This window comes from Erinaceus europaeus, chromosome 4 (assembly GCF_950295315.1).
Source record: "Erinaceus europaeus chromosome 4, mEriEur2.1, whole genome shotgun sequence".
Lineage (NCBI taxonomy): Eukaryota > Metazoa > Chordata > Mammalia > Eulipotyphla > Erinaceidae > Erinaceus > Erinaceus europaeus.
The window spans coordinates 28297947-28314886 of NC_080165.1; the positions used below are offsets into that span (position 1 = coordinate 28297947).

General features: G+C 39.9%; 1 long non-coding RNA gene across 1 annotated transcript in view; it reads right to left on the reverse strand.

The window, feature by feature from the left end:
- Positions 1-16940, reverse strand: part of LOC132538022 (uncharacterized) — a 397739-nt gene that overhangs the window by 188249 nt on the left and 192550 nt on the right. The window lies entirely within an intron of this gene.

Sequence of the window (16940 nt, forward strand, 5' to 3'; positions counted from 1 at the left end):
TTATAAGTTAAACATTATAAATAACACTAATAAACTATTAAATAAAAATAATCTCTTTTCCTTTCTTGAAAAACACACCTGCAGGATCTGGTGGTGACTCATCCAGTAAAGCATACATATTACTATGTATAAGGACCCAAGTTCAAGCTCTGGGTCCTTACCTATTAGATGAGGGGACAGGGAAGCTTCCAGAAGTGGTAAAGCCATGCTGCAGGTATCCTTTTTATTTTTTATTTTGTTGGGTAGAGACAGAAATCTAGAGGAAAGGAGAGAAAGAGAGAGCAAGAGAGAGAGAGAGACAGAGTGGGGGGGGAGAAAGAGAAAGGGAGACACCTTCAAGAAGCACTGCTTCACTGATTGTGAAGTTTCCCCTGCAGGTAAAGACCAGAGCGTGAACCTAGGTTCTTGAGCTTGGTAAGGTGTGCTCTACCACGTGCGCCACCAGCCACCACCTGCCCCCCCCCGCTCCCCCCCCCCCCCCCGCAAGAATCACTCCTCTTTTATGTCTCTTCCTTGCTCACTCCCTCTCTATCTCTTTCTGCCTCTCACTCTCTATAAAAAAGTGACCTGTGGGAATGGTGGAACAGTGCAGGTCCAAGCCTCAACAATAGCACTAGTGGCAAAAACAAAACAAAGATAAAAAGAAGAAGATTCATACTCACTAAAGAAGCATTGGAGTTTTTTTGTTTATAGGAGGGTGAATTCTTTTTTTTTTTTTTTTGGAAGAAGGGAATTATTTTATTTTACTTTTTTAAAAAAAATTTTATTTATAAGGGGAGTCGGGCAGTAGCACAGTAGGTTAAGCGCACGTGGCACAAAGCACAAGGACTGGTGTAAGGATCTCGGTTCAAGCCCCGGGCTCCCCAGCTGCAGGGGAGTTGCTTCACAAGTGGTGAAGCAGGTCTGCAGGTGTCTGTCTATCTTTCTCTCCCCCTCTCTGTCTTCCCCTCCTCTCTCCATTTCTCTCTGTCCTATCCAACAACAATGACAATAATAGCTATAACAATAAACCAAGGATAACAAAAGGGAATAAATAAATATTAAAAAATAAAATATTTAAAAATTATTTATAAAATGGAGACACTGATAAGACCACAGGATAAGAGGGGTACATTTCCACACAATTCCCACCACCAGAACTCCATATCCCATCCCTTCCTTTGATAGTTCCCTATTCTTTATCCCTCTGGGATTATGGACCCAGCATCATTTTGGGGTGCAGATGGTGGAAGGTCTGACTTATGTAGTTGCTTCCTCACTGAACATAGGCATTGACAGGTTGATCCATACTCTCACCTATCTCTATCTTTCCCTAGTGGGGCAGGGATCTGGGAAGGTGGGGTTCCAGGACACATTGGTGGGGTCATTTGCCCTGGGAAGTCTGGTTGGCATCATGGTAGCATCTGTAACCTAGTGGCTAAAAAAGAGCTAAGCTATAAAGCAAAACAAATTGTTAACTAATCAGGAGGATAAATTTTTTTAAAATATTTTTTTGTAATTTATCTTCCCTTTTGTTACCCTTGTTGTCTTTTTATTGTTGTTGTAGTTATTGTTGTTGTAGTTGATGTCGTCGTTGTTGGATAGGACAGAGAGAAATGGAGAGAGGAGGGGAAGACAGAGAGGAGGAGAGAAAGACAGACACCTGCAGATCTGCTTCACCACCTGTGAAGCAACTCCCCGGCAGGTGGGGAGCTGGCGGCTCGAACCGGGATCCTCATGCCGGTCCTTGCGCTTAGCGCCACCTGCGCTTAACCCGTGGCGCTACCGCCCGGCTCCCAGGAGGATAAATTCTTATATGAGAAATCCAGGTAAGCCATGAACGTTGAATAGAAAATTGCAGGGCCCTCGTTTTGGTATAGAATTTGGGACTTGGACTATGTGTTCAAAAACCTGACCCTGTAGAATTCACGCCCTATACTAGTCACTAATCAGAATGGGGGGAGTTGTGCTGTGTCCCAAGGGTATTACTTATGCTAAACTTAAAAAAAATGTATTTCTCAACTTAAACCACATGTATCTTCAACTCAACTTCCCCATTTGCAGTTTCTCAAGAATATCCTTGGGTATTTCTGTGCCACCTGAGAAGAGGGGAAGTGTGATAGTTGGGGAAGTCAGAATGGAAAGAGACAGCAGTCCTAGTCAGTTGTGGCTGACATTTCTTACTTTGGAAAACTCTCTACAACAATATAGGGTCCAGAGAAGAGGCCTAGGGCAGGAAGTGATCAAGAAACCACAGTTTCATTAGCTACTTGGAAATCTACCTCCATTTCCATGTTTTAGTTTATTCATCCCCTATTTATAGACACCCTGGGGGAAAACAAGATGTTTGTCAGCTATGCCTTTTGTGATCCTGGAAAGAATTTCAGCTGGGAGTAGAGGTCAAAGTTACTGACCCAGAAGCTGCATGAATGGATACACGAATGGGGTCTATACACACAACAGAACACAATTCAACTTAAAAATGAAAGGGCATTTTGACTCATGCCACAATATGGATGAACCTTAGAGCATTACACCCAGTTAAATAAGCCAGTCACAAAAGGACAAATATTGTATGATCCCACTTAACATGAGATATCTAGAGTAGTTTTATTGATACAGAGCAAAGTTGCCAAGAGAAGAGAGAATTGGGAGTTAGTGTTTAACATGGCAGAGTTTCAGTTTGGGAATATAAAGAAAAAAAAATTCTGGGGATGCATGGTGATGGTGTTTATACAAAAAATATAACTGAAAAATGGCTAAGATGGTAAATTTAAAGGTATATGAATTTTAACACAATTAAAAAATAAACTGAAGGTGCGTGTTATCTGCAACTTCTCACTTAAAGTCAAAATTAAACCAGCTTGTTTTCCCTAAGAGGATGTGGAACAGCTGTTGGGAAGGTGGATGAAGTGGGAAGATGAATTGCAGGGTTCAGTAGGTTAATTAGCCTGAGGGACTGCATAGTCCCTGAATTAAAGTCAACTACTGACTGACCCCTATAGACTTTCTCCTCTTAGTTTGACAACTGCTGGGGGACCAGAATTCAGTTATCACAAGCTTCTTTAAAATAACTGTTATTCAATAAATATGCAGGAAAGTCAATTAAATGCAGAAAGCCTGACCTAACCTACTTTTTTTTTTTTTTGTAGAAAAGTATTGATATTGCCTGATCAAAGTAACATAGCAAGCACAAGAGTGAGGAGTCTGAAGAAGCTCATTCTTTGGTTTTGTTTTGTTTTGTTTACCAGAGCACTGCTCAGCTCTGGTTTATGGTGGGGCGAGGGGAGGATTACACCTGAGACTTCGGAGCCTCAGGCTTGAGAGTCTGTTTGCATAACCATTGTGCTATCTACCCCCACCCAGGAAGCTCTTTCTTCACCAGCAACACCTGTGGTAGCAAAGTTTCTCCTGGAGACAACTAGAATTATTGAGCTTTACGTGGGACTCAGAGGTTCCTAGAGTGTTACATAGTAATATTATTGTCATGCACACCCATACCTACATTGTATATTACTAAGCTGTAGATTTCCATGTCACATCAATGTAGGCCTATAATAAATGTCACTGTGCTGAAACACACATGGAATTTTTAAAATGTGTACATGCATTTAAAAAATCTAAAAAATAATTTTATTTATTTATTATTGGATAGAAACAGAGAAATTGAGAGGGGAGAGGGAGATAGGGAGAGAGACAGAGAGAGACATCTGTAGCACTGCTTCACCACTTATGAAGCTTTTTCCTCTTGTACCAGGGGCTTGAACCTGAGACCTTGAGCACTGTAATGTATGTGCTTAACTAGGTACCCCTGTACATTCATTTTATAATCTAATATTCTTTTCTTAAAAATATTTTACTTATTAATGAGAAGGATAGGAGAGAGAGAGAAAACCAAACACCAGGGATCAAACTCAGGACCTCATGCTTGAGAGTACAACACTTTATCCACTGCTCCACCTCCCGTACCACATATAAACAGATATTCTTAGCTATAATCTTACATCTATATCACACGGCACATAGATATCCACAAGTATTCAGACTCGGACATTTGCTGACCATGGAACCATAGGCCAAGCATTGCCGTGTACCTCAGTTTCCTCATCTCTAAGATGATGACGATGATCGTCACTGCCTCATAAAGCCATTGTGAAAATAAGATGAACTGGGTCTTAGATTTGGACCTAACATTAACTGCTCAGCTCATTCCACAACACAGCAGATCCTCAGAGATGGTCACGTTGTTTAATGCTCTTTCATTATACTACTGCATAATGAAAGCTGATGGTGAACAAAATGATATTATTAGAGGGACCTGCTTTATTCTATGCTATTTCACTTAAAAGTAGTTTTTTTTAAATCTAAAACTTAATTTTGTTTAGTTTTTATTTTATTTATTAGGACAGAGATATTGAAAGAGATATTGAGATATGTAGAGAGACACAGAAAGGAGGGGAAGAGAGAGAGAGACAGAGACAGACAGACAGACAGACATTTGTAATACACTGCTTCACTGCTCATGAATCTTCACTGCTGCAGGTAGGGGCTAGGGGCTTGAACCCAGGTCCTTGCATATAGTAACCTTCATGTTCAGTAGGGTATGCCACTGTCTAGATGTTATTTATTTTTTAACAAAACACTTAAAAAAATTTTTTTATTTATAAAATGGAAATATTGACAAGACTATAGGATAAGAGGGTTACATTTCCACACAATGCACACCTCCAGACCTCTATATCCAATCCCTTCCCTTGATAACGTCCCTATTCTTTATCCCTCTGGAAGTATGGACCCAGGATCCTTATGGGGTGCAGAAGGTGGAAGGTCTGGCTTAAGTAATTTTTTCTCTATTGATCATGGGCATTGGCAGGTCGATCCATGCTCTCAGCCTGTCTCTCTCTTTCCCTAGTGGGGCAGGGGTCTGGGGAGGCAGGGCTCCAGGACACATTTCTGGGGTTGTCTGCCCAGGGAAGTCAGGTTGGCAACTATGACACCATCTCCCCAAACAATAACCTGAGTCCACCTGCATACTAGATGTCAGGTGCAGGAAAAACCAGTAAAGTTATGGGCCCTTGGGAATATACCTAAAATAGACCTACTAATTTTTCCAAAACAGAGACCCCAAATCTTCATCTGTAATACTCTTGCCTTTAGGTTCATGATTGGTCAACAATTTTTTAAAAATATTTATTTATTTATTCCCTTTTGTTGCCCTTGTTGTTTTATTGTTGTAGTTGTTATTATTGTTATTGATATCATTCTTGTTGGATAGGACAGAAGAAATGGAGAGAAGGGGAAGACAGAGAAGGGGAGAGAAAGATAGACACCTGCATACCTGCTTCACTGCCTGTGAAGCAACTCCCCTGCAGTTGGGGAGCCAAGGGCTCAAACTGGGATCCTTACGCCAGTCCTTGCTCTGCACCACCTGCACTTAACCCATTGTGCTTAACCCGCTGCACTACCGCCCAGCTCCCGAGTTAGTCAACAATTTGTTCTGCTTTATATCTTAACTCTTTTTACAACACTTATTTTATTTAAAGATAATTTTTGGAGGGGAGCTGGGCGGTGTACATTGTGCACTGGGTTAAGTGCACATTGCAGAAAGCTCACAAACCGGCTGGCATCAGGATCCTGGTTCGAGCCCCCAACTCCCCAACTGCAGGGGGTTCGCTACAGAACAGATCTGTAGGTGTCTGTCCCCTCTCTGTCTTCCCCTCCTCTCTCAATTTCTCTCTGTCCTATCTAACAACAACAACAGCAATAACAACAACAATGACAAACAATGAGGGCAACAAAATGGAAAAAAATATAAAATATATTTTTTTCTTGGTTGGAGTACTGCTCAGCTCTGGCTTATAAAGCTGTTGGGGATTGAACCTGGGAACTCAGAACCTCAGGAATGAAAGTCATTTGCATAACCATTATGCTGTCTCTGAAGCCCAATTAAAAAATGGAGATCCCCCCAACTCTTCATCTACACTATTCCAGTCTTTAGGTTCATGATTAATCAACAACTTGTTTGGTTTTATATGTTAACTCTCTTCAGCCACCAGGTTACAGATGCTACCATGATGTCAACCAGACTTCACTGAACAGACAACCTCACCAATGTGTCCTGGAGCTCCAATTCTCCAGATCCCTGCCCCACTAGGGAAAGAGAGAGACAGGCTGGGAGTATGGATCAACCTGTCAATTCCCATGCTCATCGGGGAAGCAATTACAGAAGCCAGACCTTCCACCTTCTGCATCCCATAATGATCCTGGGTCCATACTCCCAGAGGGTTAAAGAATAGGAGAGCTATCAGGGGAGGAGATCGGATACAGAGTTCTGGTGGTGGGAATTGTGTGAAGTTGTACCCCTCTTATCCTAGGGTTTTGCCAATGTTTCCTTTTTTATAAATAAAAAATAATTTAAAAAAAGTTCTATTAAGAAGATAAAAAAATTACTTCATTTATTTTTGCCATCAAGGATGGCAAGGATGCTACTATACAACTCCACCACTCATTCCCAGTGGATTTCCACCTCTCCCCTTTATTTTATATAGAGGGCAGGAGAAAGAAAGGGAGAGAGAGAGAGAGAGAAGAGAGACACCACAGCACTGATCTACCGCTTGTGAAGCTTCCCCTTTTGTATGGTGTAGCATGTGATGGCCAAGGGCTGGAATCCTGGTCTTTAGGAATAGTAGATTATGTATTCTACCAGGCAAGCTGTCTCCAGACTTCCTATTTAACATCACTGTCAGATATTTGTGAGCAGAAAGTTCACCTTCCAGGTGGTTGAGTATCTAGATAACTCTTACCTCTGATTTACCCTAGACCTTCCTCATACTTACAAATCACTGGTGTTTTTCTTTCAAAAGCATGTGTTGAAATTCTTTGTTAAGTTTTCTTTTCCTAACACCCTGAAGGCAGAGATGTTGAGATGTAGAGGGAGAAATACTGAGAAATGTTGCAAGGGAGAAATGTTGCAAGGAAGAATCAATAAGCATGACCAGAAGTTGCACCTGCATTTCTGAAATTCTCAAACATTTCAACACTGGATTTACTTTTAGAAAGACCATCCCTGCTATAATCATATTATTTGGCAATTGGGTTAACTTTGAAATATCCCTTTGTTAGGATTTGCTGTATCATACACAAATCACCACAATTTATCTCCTTTGACATTATTTGTATATAGCTGTGCCACCGGTTGCTTCTGTTCTCCTTGGTCTAAGATTTTAAGAGAGTCAACATATCAAAGACTCAGCCTATGGTCTATGCATTAAAAAGTTTGAGACATTCAATCAATTTTTCCCCTCTCATATTAATTAAATAGTGATTTAATACAATTTAATAGGAGTGTTACATAAACACCATTCCCACCACCAAAAGACTGTGTCCCATCCCATCCTCTTCCCTACCCCTGCCCCGTGAAGCCAAACGTCTACCCTCAACCCAGGGTTTTTACTTTGGTGCCCTACTCCAAATTCAGTCAAAACATGCTTTGAGTTTCCTTTTCTGTTCTTCTTTCTCAACTTCTGTTGATGAGTGGGATCATCCCATATTCATCTTTATCTTTCTGACTTAGCTCACTTAACATAATTCCTTCTAGCTCCATCCAAGATGGGTTAGAGAAGGTGGGTTCATTGTTCTTAATAGCTGTGTAATATTCCATTGTGTATATAAACCAAAGCTTTCTCACCCATTCATCTGTTGTTGGGCACCTGGGTTGCTTCCAGGTTTTAGCTGTTATGAATTGTGCTGCTATGAACATAGGTATACACATATTTTTTTGGTTGGGTGTTATGGAGTCCTGGGGGTATATCCCCAAGAGAGGAATTACTGGGTCATATGGAAGGTCCATGTCTAGCATTATGAGAATTCTCCAGACTGCTCTCCACAGAGGTTGGACCAATTTACATTCCCACCAGCAGTGCAAAAGGGTTCCTCTGTCCCCACAGCCTCTCCAGCATTTGTTGCTTCTGTCCTTTTTGATGTATGCCATTCTCACAGGGGTGAGGTGGTATCTCAATGTTGTCTTTATTTGCATTTCTCTGACAATCAGTGACCTAGAGCAATTTTTCATTTGTTTGTTAGCCTTTTGGATCTCCTCCTGCTTCCTCTATACAACCTATATTTCCCCCAGTCCTGGAACCTCTAGAGTGGGGCTTATTTTCCTGCATGCTTCTCTCAGTTCATACCAAATGATATTGCATCTGTCAATCCCAACCTAATCAATTCAATGAATACCACCTCAGCATGCTTCACTTCAGACTGTGTTCAGAGACATCAGGTGTGGAATGTCAACCCTTCAGCATCATTACTTGGGTGAGATCTTTCCTTTCATAGGATTCTCTTATTCCGTTCCAGGTGGTTCACTTCCTAACAAAGTCCCCAAACCTAGATATAGACCATGTCCTGTGAGATAGAGCATATGTTCATATGTACCCATAAATTAGGGGAAAATATATACCTGAAATCAAAAGTACACAATAGTCTCAAGTAAGTCAGTATAAAGTTCATAATGAAATAGTGTCTACTGAGAGTTGGGTGGTAGAACAGTGGGTTAAGCGGAGGTTGGCACAAAGCACAAGGACTAGCGTAAGGATCCCAGTTCAAGCCCCCATCTCCCCATCTGCAGGGGTGTCGACTCACAGGTGGTGAAGCAGGTCTGCAGGTGTCTATCTTTCTCTCTTCCTCTCTGTCTTCCCCTCTTCTCTCTATTTCTCTCTGTCTTATCCAACAATGATGATATCAACAACAATAACAATAACTACAACAATAAAACAACGAGGGCAACAAAAAGGAATAAATATTTTTAAAAAATTGTGTCTACTAAGACTTAGATACCCTCCTCACCTACTTCCTATTACGCTTCTCTCACTCACTCCAAAGCTAACCTTAGCAAAGCAAGGACTGCAAAAGCTTTATAAGGGCAAGAGACTAGCATACTTTAATGATGAGTCTTTAGTCACTATCAGGCCACCCCATCAGCTGGGGCCCTATTCGGGGAGTCCTGAGATTCCCAAACAGACATGATGGGCCTAGACCTTGAATAAATCCCTCTCTCCATTGTTACCAGTCATTTCTATCAGGAACAACACAATAGACCCTTTGTGGGCCCCCATAGGACCTTGCCCTCAATTTGGATCAACCATGGTAGAGAATGTTCCATTCTTTGAAGGAAGGCTGGACAACATACTTGATACTACACCTGGGGAAGATGGGTCCTGATACTGGGGCAGCTTGGAATGTTCCTGCTCATGACCACAGAATGTGAGCTCAGATCTATAGGGATGCAGAGGTCACATAGGCTCCTAAGCTGAATATGGGCCGCAGATTACATCAGATCCACGGGGTTTACAATCAACAATATTTATACAGTTTTCCCATATTTTGGGAACTACTCTCTTCTCTGATCCAGCTTTCTGGATCCTTTATCCAGTCATGACATCATCTCCCCAGACAATAACTTGAATCCACCTGCATATCAGATTTCAGACTCAGGGGAAAAAGAAAAAAAGAAAAAGAAAAAAAAAACTCATATATCCACAGGCCCTTTGGAATATAACTACTATATGCCTACTAGCTATCTACAAAACAGAGACTCCCCCACCCCAACTCTTCATCTGCACTGTTCCAGCCTTTAGGTTCATGATTAGTCAACAACTTGTTTGGCTTTATTTGTTAACTCTCTTTTCAGTCACTAGTTTCCAGATGCTAGCGTGATGCCAACCAGACTTCCCTGGATAGACAACCCCACCAATGTGTCCTAAAACTCCAATTCTCTAGAACCCACCCCACTAGGGAAAGAGAGAGGCAGGCTGGGAGTGTGGATCGACCTGTCAATGCCCATGTTCAGTGGGGAAGCAATTACAGAAGCCAGACCTTCCATCTTCTGTATCCCTCAATGACCTTGGGTCTATACTCCGAGAAGGTTAAAGTATAAGAAAGCTATCAGGGAAGGGAATGGAATATGGAGTTTTTGTGGTGGGAATTGTGTGGAGTTGTACCCTTCTTATCCTATTTTTTTTTGTCAGTGTTTCCTTTTCATAATTAAAGAAAGAAAGAAAGGGAGAAAGAAAGAAAGAAAGAAAGAGAGAAAGAAAGAGAGAAAGAAAAAAAGAAAGACCATCTCTGGGGCTGGGTGGTGGTGCACCTGGTTGAACTCACCTATTGCTATGCCCAAGGACCCAGGTTCAAACCTTTGGTCCCCACCTTCAGGGGAAAGCTTCATGATTGATGAAGCAGGGCTGCAGGTGTCTATCTCTCTCCCTTTCTATCCCCCGTTTGATTTCTGGCTGTCTCTACTCAATAATAAATAAAGATAATAAATAAAAAAATTTAAAAAGACCATCTTCAAAGTGTACATATCTATGAGGACACAGAGGGGCTATGCACTTTGGTTGGGATTTATTTCACCTCTAGCTGGATAAGCATCAGTTTTTTTTTTTTTTTTTTTGCATGAGATCATTGCTGTCTGATCCAGGGAGCAAAGAAATGAGCCAGGAAATTCCAGATCAAGCTAGACATTATGCTTTCTTTTAAGACAGGAGTACATTTTTTTTTTTTTGAAGCTTGGGACTATATGTTTTGATTACACTTGGCTCCCACCTCCTAGAACTCCAAATATTTGTTGAACAGGGAAATGAGTTAGGAGTCAAATGATAAAGCTGATATGATTCATGAGTCTGTCAGGAGGAGAGAAACAGGAAACAAAATGACTGGCTCTGGGGCTGTGACATCATTACTTTGGCATCCTGTCCTGTGCTGGAAAAATGCAGCTTGTACCAACTTGAGGGTTTGTAGACACTAGAGACAGAAGCAATTCAGTTGCTTGGTCAACTCCCAAGTGCAATGAACTTAATTTTGGAGGTCTTACCCAGAAGAATGAGCACAAGGTGAACTGTTGGTATGTAGGCTTTGTTGCCAAGGACTGCTTAGAGAAACGAAAGAAGAAATAAAACTCTCCAGTTAAAATACTAGTGGAAAAACACTTCCTAAAAACAAACACTGAGAAGCACGATGTGGCTTTATTGTGTCTGGGATTTTTTTTTTTTTATAAAATTTGGGAAAATAGTCTTAATGTTTATAAAGTTCTTCCTGAATAGGGGAACTGTAGAGCAAGGGAAAATTTAGCCTCAGGACCTGGGAATCAGTGTCTTCTAGACTTACTTCTTACTAAGGAGGGAGAGTTTACATGGTGGTGCCAGGGGGCTGGGGGGGGGGCAGGAAGAAGCCTGTGAGGCTTTGTCCTGACACTGAGAAGATGAATTGCATGTAAAGATCTTCTCCTATTCTGTGAAGGGTCTCTTTGTTGGGATATTGGTTTCTTTTCTATGCAGAAGCTTTTTAATTTGATGTAGTCCAGTAGGTTTATACTTGCCTTAGTCTTTTTTGTAATTGAATTTGTTTCATTGAAGATGTCTTTAAAATTTATTCAGAAAAGAGTTCTGCCAATGTTTTCCTCTAAGTATCTGATAGTTTCTGTCTAACATCCAAGTTCTTGATCCTTGGATCCTTGGAATTTAGTTTAGTGTTTGGTGAAATATAGTGGTTCATTTTCATTCTTCTACATGTTTCAATCCAATTTTTCCAACATCATTTGTTGAAGAGACTCTGTTTTCCCCATTTAATAGTCTGGGCCCTTTTGTCAAAGATTAGCTGTCCATAGGTGTGGGGGTTTACTTCTGGCTCTCAATTCTATTCCACTGGTCAGTGTGTCTATTCATGTTCTAGTATCAAGCAGTTTTGATGACAATGGCCCTATAATACAATTTGAGATCTGGGAGTATGATTCCTACAGTTCTGTTCTTTCTTCTCAAGATTGTTATGGCAATTCTAGGTCTTTTCTGGTTCCAGATAAACATTTGTAGCATTTGTTCTGTTCTCCTAAAAAATGTGCTTGGGATCTTGATGGGGATAGCATTAAATTTGTAGATGGTGAATTTCTGTGGTGTCTGTTGTGCTATCTCCTCTTTCATTTATGATCTGATTTATTTGGGTCTTCTCCCCTTTTTGTTTTGTGAGTCTGGCTAAAGGTTTGTGGATTTTGTTCAGTATTTTGAAGAACCAACATTTACTTTTGTTGATTTTTTTAATGGTCTTCTTATTTCCAATGTTATTTATTTCTGCCCTAACTTTAGTTACTTCTGTCCCTTCAGTTGCTTTAGGGTTCCTTTATTCTTCTTTTTTTAAGGTCTTTAAGGTGTGAGATCAGGTTGTTTATTTGTGCTTTTTCTTGTTTCCTAATGTGTGCTTTTATAGCTATGAACTTCCCTCTCAGAACTGCCTTAGCTGTGTCCCAAATATTTTGATAGCTTGTGTCTTCATTTTCATTGAACTCTCAAAACATTTTGATTTCTTCCTTTATTTCCTCTTTGACCCAGTAGTTGTGAAGTAGTGTACCATTGAGCTTCCACATTTTGGGAACTATTACTAATCTTTTGTTGATTGTTAAGTGTTAGTTTAATTCCACTGTGGTCTGAGAAGATGCTTGGGATGATGACATTGCTTTTGAATTTGCTGATGCTGTCTTTGTGGCCTAACATATGGTCTATCCTTGAGAATGACCAATGTAAATTTGAGTAGAATATGTATTCCAGTTTCATGGGTTGAATGACTCTGAAAATGTCTAATAGTTCTAGTTTATTTATCTTCTCATTTAGCTCCCTCATGTCTTTATTGATTTTCTGCCTGGATGATCTGTCAAGTTAAGAGAGTGTTGAAGTCCCCTACTATGACTGTGTTGCTGTTAATATATTGCTGTAGATCTTTCAGTAGATATTTGATGTATTTGGATGGCTTCTCATTGGGTGCATAGATGTTAATAATTATTAAGTCCTCTTGATTGACTGATCGTCTGAGCAATAAGTAGTGTCCATTCCTATCTTTTTTAATCTTATCTATTCTAAAGTCTATCATGTCAGATATGAGAATAGCTATTCCTGCCCTTTTTTTGTGGGCCATTGGCTTGTATGATAGTTTTCCATCCTTTCACTTTAAGTCTGTGTTTGTCTTGTTGAGTTAGGTGGGTTTCCTGTAGACAGTATATTGTTGGGTTGTGTTTTCTGATGCATCTTCCTACTCTGTGTCTTTCAATAGGTGAATTCAGGCCATTGACATTTATTGATATCAAAGATTGAAGATATTTTAATTCCATTCTTGTAGATTTTTAAATATGGCATATTTATCATGGTCTGACTGTTTATAGGACACCTTTGAGAACTTCTTTCAGGGAAGGCTTGGTGACAGTTGCTTCTTTCAACTGTTGCTTGTCTGAGAAGGTTTTTGTGCCTCCATCTAGTCTGAATGACAATTTAGCTGGACACAGTAGACTTGGTTGAAAACCTTTCTCACTAAGCACTCAATAGATATCTTGCCATTCTCTTCTGGCCTGTAGTGTTTGTGTGGAGAAGTCTGCTGCTAATCTTATGAGTTTTCCTCTGTAGGTGACTTTATTTTTCTCTTGCAGCCTTCAGAATCCATTCTTTATCCTTATTCCTTTACATTCTCAGTATGATGTGTCTTGGTGTCTTTAAGTCTGGGTTAATTCTGTTTGGGACCCTCTGGGCTTCTTGAATCTTTATGTCTTTTATGTTGTCTAGACTAGAGAAGTTCTCAGCTATTATGTCCTGAAGAATGCTTTCTTCCTCTCTCTCTTTTTCTTCCTCTGGTTAGCCAATAATGCGTATATTATTTCTTTTGAAGTCATCCCATAGTTCTCTCTTATTGTTTTAGTATCGCTTAATCTCTTTTTGAGATCTCTTACTTCTTTCTTAGTTTTCTCTAATTCATCCTCAATTTTGCTAATTCTGTCTTTAGCCTCATTTATTCTGTTCTCTCTCCCCTCTACTGTTCATCTGTTTTGTAGTTCATCTATTTTGTTACCCTGTTCTGATACTGTTTTTGCTTTTTCAGCTAGTTGTGTTCTTAGCTTATCTATTTCAGCTTTCATCTCTCTAATAACTAATAATTAGTGTTTTCTTCCAGAGTCTCATGTATTGTTTCTGCTTTCTGATGACAATTCTTTCAAACTCTTTACTCACTCCTGTGACTATTTCCTTAACTAGCATTTGGATGTTGACCTCATTATTTTGTGGTTCAACATTTGGTGGGCTTTTAGCTCCTCCAAGAAGAATGAGTTGGACTGCCTGTTCAAGTCATAGCATGGAAGACAGAAGTCACATTTGTAGCCAAAATGGCATGGGCAGGTCTCATGTGAGCCTCTGAAATCCATAAATCAATTCCTTTTACTATAGCAACAAAACCAATAAAATATCTAGGAACAAACCTAACCAAAGAAATGAAAAACTTGTATACTAAAAATTATGAGTCACTACTCAAGGAAATTGAAAAGAATATCTTTCCACAAAGAAGTGGAAAGATATTCCATTTTCATGGGTTGAAGAATTAACATCATCAAAATGAATATACTGCCCAGAACCATATAAAAATTTAATGCTATCTCCATCAAGAGCCCAACCACATTTTTTAGAAGAATAGAACAAATGCTACAAATGTTTATCTGGAACCAGAAAGGACCTAGAATTGCCAAAACAATCTTGAGAAGAAAGAACAGAACTGGAAGCATCACACTCCCAGATCTCAAATTGTATTATAAGGCCATTGTCATCAAAACTGCTTGGTACTGGAACATGAATAGACACACTGACCAGTGGAATAGAATTGAGAGCCCAGAGGTAAGCCCCCACACCTATGGACATCTAATCTTTGACAAAGGGGCCCGGACTCTTAAATGGGGAAAGCAGAGTCTCTTCAACAAATGGTGTTGAAAAAAATGGGTTGAAACATGCAGAAGAATGAAACTGAACCACTATATTTCACCAAATACAAATGTAAATCCCAAGTGGATCAAGGACTTGGATGTTAGACCAGAAAATATCAGATACTTAGTGGAAAATATTGGCAGAACTCTTTCCGCTTAAACTTTAAAGACATCCTTAATGAAACTAATTCAATTACAAAGAAGACTAAGGCAAGCATAAACCTATGGGACTACATCAAATTAAAAAGCTTCTGCACAGCAAAAGAAACCACTACCCAAACCAAGAGACCCCTCACAGAATGGGAGAACATCTTTATATGCCATACACCAGACAAGAGGCTAATAACCAAATATATAAAGAGGTTGCCATACAGAAAAATGAAACTGGGCCACTACATTTCACCATGCACAAAAATGGATCAAAGATTTGGATGTTAGGCCAGAAACCATCAAATATTTAGAGGAAAACACTGGCAGAACTCTTTTCCTTCTGAATTTTAAAGGTGTCTTCAATAACTCAACTCTAGTCATAAGGAAAACAAAACAATGGGACTACATCAAACTCAAAAGCTTCTGCATAGCAAAAGGAATGACCACTAAAACAGAGAGATTCCTTAAAAAATGGAAGATCTTTACTTGCCATACTTCAGACAAAGAACTAATAAATAAAATGTTTATGTATCTTACCAAACTCAGTGACCAAACAAACAAACAAACAAAAACTGATACCATCCAAAAGTGGGGAAAGAATATGAACAGAACTTTCACCAAAGAAGAAACCTGAAGGGCCAACATACAAAAAGAAAAAAAAGCTCAAAGTCACTGGTTATGAGAGAAATGCAAATAAAGAAAATAAAGACAACAATGAGGAACCCTATATGGGGCACTTCAAACTCTCAGGTCCTTAATCACATGTTCCTAGAAAACTAAAGGCTTTGATCTGAGAAACAAAGATCTCTCTCCCCTCTACTGTTTTCTAGAGTTCATCTATTTTGTTACCCTGTTCTGATACTGTTTTAGCTTGTTCAGCTAGTTATGTTCTTCCCTCAGCTATTTCAGCTTTCGGTTCTCTAATAACCCTGAGATAATTAGTATTTTCTTGCAGGGTCTCATTTGTTGTTTCTGCATTTCTGATGACAATTCTTTCAAACTCTTTATTCACTCTTGTGGTTATTTCCTTAACTATTGTTTGGATGTTGACCTCATTATTTTGTGCTTCAGTCTATGGGGGGCTTTTAGCTGGACTCTTGTCCTGGTTCATTTCTCCAATATTTCTTCTCATTGGTTTAACCATTTTATATAGTATGTTATGAGTTCCCTCTCTCAGTACTTTTCAAATTACTGATCACTCTTGCCTGGATTGACTTGTGTCTAAGTAAGGTACTTAAAGAGTTCAAAGTTGTGGAAATTAACAGTTATTTCAATATTATTATTATTTTTTTAGATGTTTAAAATTGTCATCATTATTGGACAGGACAGAGAGAAATGGAGAGAGGAGGGGAAGACAGAGAGGGGTAGAGAAAGACAGACACCTGTAGACCTGCTTTACTACCTGTGAAGCCACTCCCCTACAGGTGGGGAGCCAGGGTCTAGAACCAGGATTTTTATTCTGGTGCTTGAGCTTTCTGTCACATGAGCTTAACCCACTGCACTACCACCAGACTCCCTCAATATTATTTCAGTCCCTGAGTTTAAAAGCCTCTTTTGTTCTTTTTTCCCCTGTAGGCTTTGGGAGCCTGAGGGCTTTTAAACTATAAGTAGGCTTCTTAGCTTAATCACTCACTCCTGACCAAGACATAAAGCAGGCTGGGGCAGAGATAATCCAGTGGTTATGCAAACAGACTTTCACATCCCAAGGATGTAAGGCTCCAGGCTCAATTCAGCTTCTCTGTCAAGCCAGGTAGCGCTGCTGGGCCCTGTGAGTTTCTAAACAAGTCCGTTTATAGTCTGTAAATTCTGAGGCAATTATTTACCATATTCTCATCAGGAGAACAATGTGGAAAGCCTCCTACTATACAGCCCCACTGCTAAACAACTGAGGTGTAGCTCTTCTCCTGAATTTCCAGGTCAGTTTTCTGCCTCCTGATGTCAGCATAGGGCTTCCCCCCTGATGCTTCAGCCTCTGAGGAAAGTAGCAATGGAGGCTCACAGTTGCATTTGGTGAGTCTTAGGGGAGTCCTCTCCTCCC